At 40.0% G+C, this 8,146-nt stretch overlaps 1 long non-coding RNA gene across 1 annotated transcript; it reads left to right on the forward strand.

The window, feature by feature from the left end:
* The first annotated feature begins 3,494 nt into the window (after positions 1-3,494).
* LOC131381153 (uncharacterized) lies at positions 3,495-6,563 on the forward strand. Its single transcript, XR_009209651.1, has 3 exons — positions 3,495-3,544; positions 4,813-4,904; positions 6,483-6,563. It is a non-coding gene; the product is annotated as an uncharacterized LOC131381153 (long non-coding RNA).
* Positions 6,564-8,146: the final 1,583 nt, after the last annotated feature.

Consider the following 8,146-nt stretch of genomic DNA (forward strand, 5'->3'; position numbering starts at 1 on the left):
TTTGTTCCATATTTTTTAACAGGTAGACCTTGGACTAGTGGGACCAATTTTAGCTTAATATAAGAAAGAGCTTTCTAACAGAGTAGCCCATTATATGTGAAAGTGCAAAGGAAGAATCACAAGTAGGGACATACAGTGTATCCAGAAATGAGGTAAATAATAATAGGTACTGTTATACCCCCATCATACAGATGAGGAAATTGAGCTATGGTACCATCAGGCAACTTGGCCAAGCTGGGGCTGGAATTTTTCCCAGTTTGGCCTAAAGCTCCTTTCAGGCAAAGAAAGTAGGGCCAGTGAGAAGGGGCTAAGGTGCTGTTACATATCACAGTTTATTTTTTCCCATTCCATACCTGAATTCTAATATACAAACAAAAGGGTAGACTGGGATGCAGGGATGAATGAGCAAAGTCAACTTTTTCTTTTTCTTTCTTTCTTTCTTTCTTTCTTTCTTTCTTTCTTTCTCTCTTCCTTTTTTTTCTTTCTTTCCTTCTTTCTCTCTTTCTTTTCTTTCTTTCTTTCCTTCGTTCTTTCTTTCTTTTCTTTTCTTCCTTTTTCTTTTTTTTTTTTTTTGAGGCAGAATCTTCCCCTGTTTCCCAGGCTGGAGTGCAATGGCACCATCTCGACTCACTGCAACCTCCGCCTCCTGGATTCAAGCAATTCTCCTGCCTCAGCCTCCTGAGTAGCTGGGATTACAGGGGCCCGTGACCACACTTGGCTAAGTTTTTGTCTTTTTAGTAGAGATGGGGTTTCGCCCTATCTGGCTGGTTTCAAACTCCTGACCTCAGGTGATCCACCTGCCTTGGCTTCCCAAAGTTCTGAGATTACAGGCTTCAGCCACCGTGCCTGGCCTCTCTATTCTTTCATAGTAGTCCTTTCACCAAGAAATTGCATGGAGTACCTCTGAATCATGACCCAACTAATTTGCCCGGCTGTTTCTTCACAATTATTCATTTATCTAATTATTCATCTCACAAGCATTTATTGAGTATCCCTCATTCTAAATATGATGCTAAACCCTGGAAATGCAGTGATCACTAGGACATGGTTTCTATCCTCGAAGGGCTTCCAGTTAGCACAAGAAGTAGTTAGATAAGCCCACAAGAAATGATCACATTCAGACTGTGATGAAATACCTTAAGAGAGGCAGGCACAAGCAAAATGCTATGGGATTTGAAGACGGAAATAGGAAATAATTTTTAATGGAGGTGGAGGATCCGAAAAGACTTTATGAAAACAAACACACACACACAAAATTGTGTTTTGAAAAAATGTACCAGATTTCAGGAGAGACAGGAAGAATGATCTGAGCCATGGTCTTGATAAATAAACAAATGGCGTGCTGGGAAACTGACAGTAAAGGACATGTGAGTGGGAATTGAGGAAGGTAAGGTTGCAACGTCATGCTGGGACTGAAATGTGAGCCATCTTGAATATTGTGGACATTTAACTTGACTTGGAGGATGAAAGGAGGTATCTACAAGTGAGATCCCAAAGCCAGAGAGATTTATAGATTTTTAAACAGCAAACAGATGCTAGGCATGGCAGTCAAGAGGCCACCGTTCTGTGTAGCGGCTATTCACACGCGCCTGGGAGTCAGCCAGACCCACTTGGAATCCTGACACCTCCCCTGCTAGCTCTGCAGCAAGTTATTTTCTCTTTGGTCCTCAATTTCCTTATCTGTAACATGGGAAAAATAACGTCTACTTTGTAAGTTTGTTGGGCGGATTTGTACAGAAATGTCTTGGCAAATAATAAGCTCCCCAGGAATGGTAGCAAAACCCAAATTAAGACTGGCTCACTGAATAATTGGGTCTCACCTGCTCATCAGCTTCTCTGGAGAACCTGTTAACTGCCTTGTGCCTGGGTTTTTATCATCTCTCCCATGTTTGGTGTACTCTGAAGAAAAACGTCATCAGATTAGAAGATTTTGCTTCGTTTTTGCCGTGGCAAGCTCGAGGCTACTGGCATATTTCCCCTGTGATAAGTTTTCTCTGTGGGCTGCACCCATACCACACGGCCAGGATGATTACACAGGACTGACCTCAAGGCTTCGCCTGGGGACCAAAATGAACTAGGGGGAAGGGAAAAAGCAATTAACTGCTCTGTGTTTAAGACAAAAATAATGGTAAGAAAGCCATCTCAAGCGACTGTTCATGAATTGGCCTTAAGACACACTGACCAAGGTGTCATGCTTTCAAGAGACAGACAGTGACACCTCTGAGGTTCATATCTTTTCCAGATTTGATGTGGCTCATAAATGCACAGCAGAGCCTATCACCTGTGCTTTCCTTCATGTGCTGTGATTATGTGTTCAGTAAATTGCATCAAGACTGTAAAGACTTTGTTGTGAAATCAAGCAACATTAACTCATTAAGTCAATAATTCATGGACTCTTTGATCTAAAGTGGCAACATCACACCATCAATTCACAAAACAGCCACTTCTCTGAAGTGTATGTGATGATAATAATGGATTTTCTAGCAATACCCTCTCAAAGCAAGGTCACTGCGCCCAGATGCTATGGACATGCCGATCTGACCTAGGTCAGCAAAACAAGCTTTATTATTGAACCTAATTATGAACTATCAAGATAATGGTTTAGACTAAACTGTTTCCTAGGGGATTATTTAGAAACTGGGAAGCCATTTTAGTTTTAAATCTACTGTACTTGGCAGTACCTGTGATCATGCGGGAAATGTTTTCTCAACATAGAACGAACTACAATTGACAGAAATATTTTGGAATCTTAGAAATAGTAGCAACATTATACAATGTTATACTTTACTTGTACGTAATTTTCAGATTGCTATCTGTTATATGCAATCTTACTCACAAATACCTATGTAGGTATAGTTCCAATAATCAAAATTTATAATGAAGAATGCAATTCCAAGTGTTTGTCAGTTCTGTAATGTGACAAAGAGGGATGCATGGTTTGCCGTAGCAGCTTTTGTGTCTTAACTTGGGAGCTCCTTGTAAAGATTTATATGTATGTATTTATTTATTTCTGGAACAGGATCTTGTTCTGGCACCCAGGCTAGAGTGCAGTGGTGCTATCACAGCCCACTGCAGCCTCGAACTCTTGGGCTCAAGCGATCCTCCCACCTCAGCCTCCAGAGTAGCTGGGACTACAGGCGCATGCCAGCACCCCCAGCTAACTTTTAGTTTCTGTAAAGGCGAGATCTCGTTATGTTGCCTAGGCTGATCTCAAATTCCTGGCAGCAGGAAATCCTGCCTTGGCCTCCCAAAGCACTGGGATTACAGGCAGGATTCACCGTGCCTGGCCCAAGATGTTTATGTCTGATATTTATTGAGAGGTTTTCTCCTACCGTCAGATTGGTGATTAATGTGTTTCATGGGCAGACTGTGCTTCCTGGTTGCCTGACACGAGGTAATGCAGCCATGCTGGCTGACCTGGGCATGAGTGTTCACAGTGAGAGTGGGGCTCTGGGAAGAGGAGGAGCCAATGAACACAGTATTCCCTGGATTGTAAACTGCACTGAAGGTTTATAAAAACTTTTGGAGAAAACTTTGACTAAAGGTAAGCAGCGATTATAAGGTAAGCCACTATATCAGAAATGTGAAATTGAGAAAAAATACATCTTAGAGTAATAAAATAATACATGTTCTATTTGGCAAAATGCATAAAACTATGCATTTTGTATGAATGAAGAACTGCATTTTCAGGTATAAAAATAATATGATGACCAATGAAACCGTTGCTTGGAGATTTCAGCCCAGCATCTTCATCTCTTTGCCATGAGTAAAACATTTTGAGGTCATTCCAAGTCACCTTTGGTGATATGAAATCAGATATAGGACAGGTATTTAAGCCTTCTTGCTTTTTTGGCATTTTAAATGCAAATCTCAAAAGTTACCTGAAAGTTTTCACGTATTTCTATGACTAAAAGCAGTATTAACTTACAGAGTTTCTGCTTTCTAATTTTTGCATGAAATTTTACAGTAATTGCAATAATCTTAGACTCTCTGAAACTAGAAGAGAGGTAATTAGCGTGGTAGCTGATAATATGATCTCTGTAAGACCATACTCAGTTTGTATCCTGACTTTACTACTTTTTAGAAATAGACAACTTGCTTTAGCTTTTCTGTAAAGGCTCAATACTCTCAACCCTAAAATGGTGAGAATAGTAGTGCCCTACATTATGGACTCTTTGGGAAGATAAAGTAACATAAAGTGCCTGCTAATTAGTAAGTGCTCACTGTATATAAATCATCATTCTTTAATATAAATTGCCAGAAATTAATATTAATAGGACTTTTTTCCTTTTGTTGTCTCCAAGTTTTTCTCTCTTTATCTAGATCAAAGACTAGGGTTTCTACTATAGTTATCCTTTGCTTTCAGTCTTACCAGCTTAAATTTTATGAAGCTGGACTTTCCTTGGATTGCAATGATTTGTTTTTCCTTGTTCTTTCTTGTTTATCTGTATTTCTAAGATCTTAAAACAATAACATGTTATTGAATCATTGAGTGGTAGTGTTAGAAAAAAAGACTGTTTTCATGTGTATACATACACACACACAAATACACAGAGAAGGCCAAAATTTAGAACCATTTCAATAACAATGGTTCTGCAGACTTTTGTGTGTGTATTCGTTTGTTTTTTAAATATGTATATTTTTGAGACAGGGTCTCATTCGGTTGCCCAGGCCGGAGGGCAGTGGTGCGATCTCGGCTCACTGCAGCCTCTAACTTTCAGGCTTAAGTGACCCTACCCTCTCAGCTTCCCAAGTAGCTGAGACTACAGGTGCACTACTATGCCCAGCTAATTTTGTTTTATTTTTTTGCAGAGATGAAGTCTCACTAAGTTGTCCAGGCTGGCCTTGAACTCCTGGGCTGAGCAATCTTCCCACCTCAGTCTCCCCAAGTGCTGGGATTACAGGTATGAACCACTGTGCCCAGCCTCTGCAGAATTTGGTCAGTAAATCTGCCTAAAATAAATAAATAGACTAAAAACTGATCAGTGTAAATATGTGGAAATAGACTTTGTTAAAATATTGCTTGCAGAGCATATGATTTTTTCCTATCTCGTGATGCTTGTTTCCTCGTTTCTTACGATTTTTAAGTGTGACAGCAGTAAATTTGGTATGGGAAAGAAACGTTAATGGAACTTTCACGAGAACTTAAATAATGACTCCAGCTAAATTCATCACCACTATTCAGGTCATAACGAAATGGTTTTACATAATCTGTACATTTACTATGGCTGTTACCAGCCACACAGTTAGTTAAATTATTATATTAAATGTGTTGAGAGAGGAAAAATCAAATTTAAGTAACATTATCTCATTTACATTCTATTCTAATTCAAAAAGAATAAAATTAGTGTCTGAAACTGTCAGTGACACTATGCCTCTCTTTCTATTTATAATGTAAAAGAATTTTGCTATACTCTTTTAATTTCCTGTATCTGAGTTTTCAGGAATAATAAATAATACAAATAATAATTGCTATTGAAAAATGTCACTCTGCTTAATTGTTTGGAATTCTTCATTTAACTTCACATAATTTTCTTATGACCTAATTCAAATAAAAGGACCTAAAATCAAGATAGAATTCTTCACTTAAGGACTTCCCCCGAATAAACTGATGTTTTTGTGTTAAGAACTAATCAACCCCTCAGGAGTTCATCAGCAAATTCCAAAATACTGCCCAGGTCATAATTAACAACTAGTTTGTCTTACAAGCAGTGGTCCTGGTGAGGGTGCAGGGTTTAATTAGCACCACTTCACTCAGAAGGCAGCTTCCAGGCTGCACTTAAGCAACTAATCTGCAACATCACTCTTGGCTTTGGTGGCGGCTGCCCGCATATAAGGGCTTCAGGATGGAGAAGATTAATTACTCAAGCACGTGGTTCACAAGGGCCTAGGCCCCTGAAGCCTTGGTAACAAGGCTGAGATTGATTGGCTCTGGAGTGAAGTTTGGACTTCTGTAGTGCTAACATCAAAACAGCATAATGAGATGAAGCAAAAGACAGTTTGAAACCACATTGACGTAGAAGACTATGGGCCCCAAATCACAGCTTCCCTTATTGAGATTCACTCAGTTCTCACTTCTTGTGCTTCTGGGACTGAGTTTTTATTCTTCTATGATTTGCGAGTCACGTCGGGAGTTCACATTTTTCATTGGTCAAAGTAGGCAGAGACTAGTTAGAATATTAATAAAAATAATCCCTTGTAATTGGCGCTTAAGCACACTGAGGAGGAATGCATAAACAAGTGAATGAACCACGAGTGGATTAAATGTATAGAGCTCTTCACAATATGGTCTTACTTGTACGATCTCAGTTGAGCCTTTAAGCCAGTGTGTTGGTATCAGTGTCTTCACTTTGCAGGTGAGAGACTGAGATTTCAACCAGTGAAATGAACTTGCTCAGACACATGTAGGTTGGATGTAGCAAAGCCACGGCCAGAATGCAGAAATTCTAAGCACTAATCTGTTGCTCTTTCTACCCTACCAGGCCAGGAAGACTGGGCAGAGAAGATCTGGAGTAGGGGATAGCAAAGGAGATTAAGATCCAGAAAATTAAGAAAGGCAGAGGAAAATGAGATAAAGAAAAATGGCTGAAGTAAGTGGCTTATGATCCTGCTTGGGTCTGTACAGAATATCTAACTACAATATATTAAGACGTATTTACCAAACACCAGGATATCCACCTGTAAATGTGTGAGTTTCCCTTCAGGGTGGTCACTGTGGGAGAGGAGCAGATCATGGTGGAACCTGTATTTCAGAGAAAGAAGGGAGCTAAATCAGATGTGGGGGAGACTCAAAGTATGATTCATCCTGGGGCAAATTCCTCTCCAGCTGTGAACCTGTGAAAGCAGACAAGTTATGGGCTTCCAAATTACACTGGCAGGATAGGTATAGAATAGACGTTGCCATTCCAAAAGGAAGAAATAGGAAAGAAGGAAGGAGTGATGGGTCCCAAGCAAGTCCAAAACCTTGCAAGGCAAATTCCATTAGATCATTAGTCTTGAGAATAATCCTCTTTGATGGAATGTTTTGCCCTCTAGGCCCACTGGGGTGGCAGTGCCACCCTTGTAGAGCTGTGTCCCCAACCTTGAGGCCCTGAGTGGAGTCATTCTGGCCCACTGAAATGAAGGGAAGCCTAAAGTAGAACCAACCCTGTCCCCTGGGCTTGTGGCAGCCCTGATGATTTCTGAATCACGCTTAGGGTCATTCTTCCCTCTTATTGAAGGATAAGCTATGTTTTAGCCTGATAAGTTTATTCTGTCCTGTAGAATCTTAGAATTACAATAGCTTTACTTCATTTACTTCATTTTGTTGCATTACTGTCCCCTTCAGTTTAAAGTGGCAGCATTTCTGCCACAACAGCCACACCCTTATTATCTTCCAAACACAATTTCTATGTGGGAAAGTGTTCATTTGCTGGACACTTTCTAATTTTTTGCAATATGGACAGGCTGAGAACTTTCCAGATCTTTAAGTTCTGGTTCCTTTTTGCTTAATAATTTCTTCTTCATTCACCTCCTTTAGCAATTTACTATAAGCAGTCAGGGGTACCCTGGCTGTACCTTAAACATTTTGTTTAGAAGTCTCCTCAGCTAAATATACAATTTCATGCCTCATAAGTTTCATCTTCCACAAAACAGCAGAACACAATTCAGGGAATTTCTTCGCCAACTTATAAGAAGTTTCCCTTGTCCTCCAGTTTTCAATAACTTGTTCCTTATTGCCAACTGAGAACTCAGCAGAATGGCCTTTAACACCCATATTTCTACCAACTCTGTGCTTGGCAATCTAGACTTTTTCTAGTAAGCACCTCAAAACTCCTACTACTTCTACCATTTCCCAGTCCTCAAACTGCTGCATCATCTGTAGGTGTTTTTTACATGAATGCCCCACTTTTTTGATACCAAAGTCTGTATCAGTCTGTTGAGGCTGTTGTAACAAAATACTATAGACTGGGTGGCTTAAACAACAGAAATTTATTTTCTCACAGTTCTGGAGGCTGGAATTCTGAAATCAGAGTGCCTGTATGACCGGCTTCTGGTGTGGGCTCTCTTTCTGACTTGTCAATGGCCACGTTCTCATTGGGTCTTCACATGACTTCTTTGTGTACACAGAAAGAAAGATCTCTTTGTTTTCCTCTTGTTAGAAGGC

The sequence above is a fragment of the Hylobates moloch genome, unplaced genomic scaffold, assembly GCF_009828535.3.
Source record: "Hylobates moloch isolate HMO894 unplaced genomic scaffold, HMol_V3 SCAFFOLD_14, whole genome shotgun sequence".
Taxonomy (NCBI): Eukaryota; Metazoa; Chordata; class Mammalia; order Primates; family Hylobatidae; genus Hylobates; species Hylobates moloch.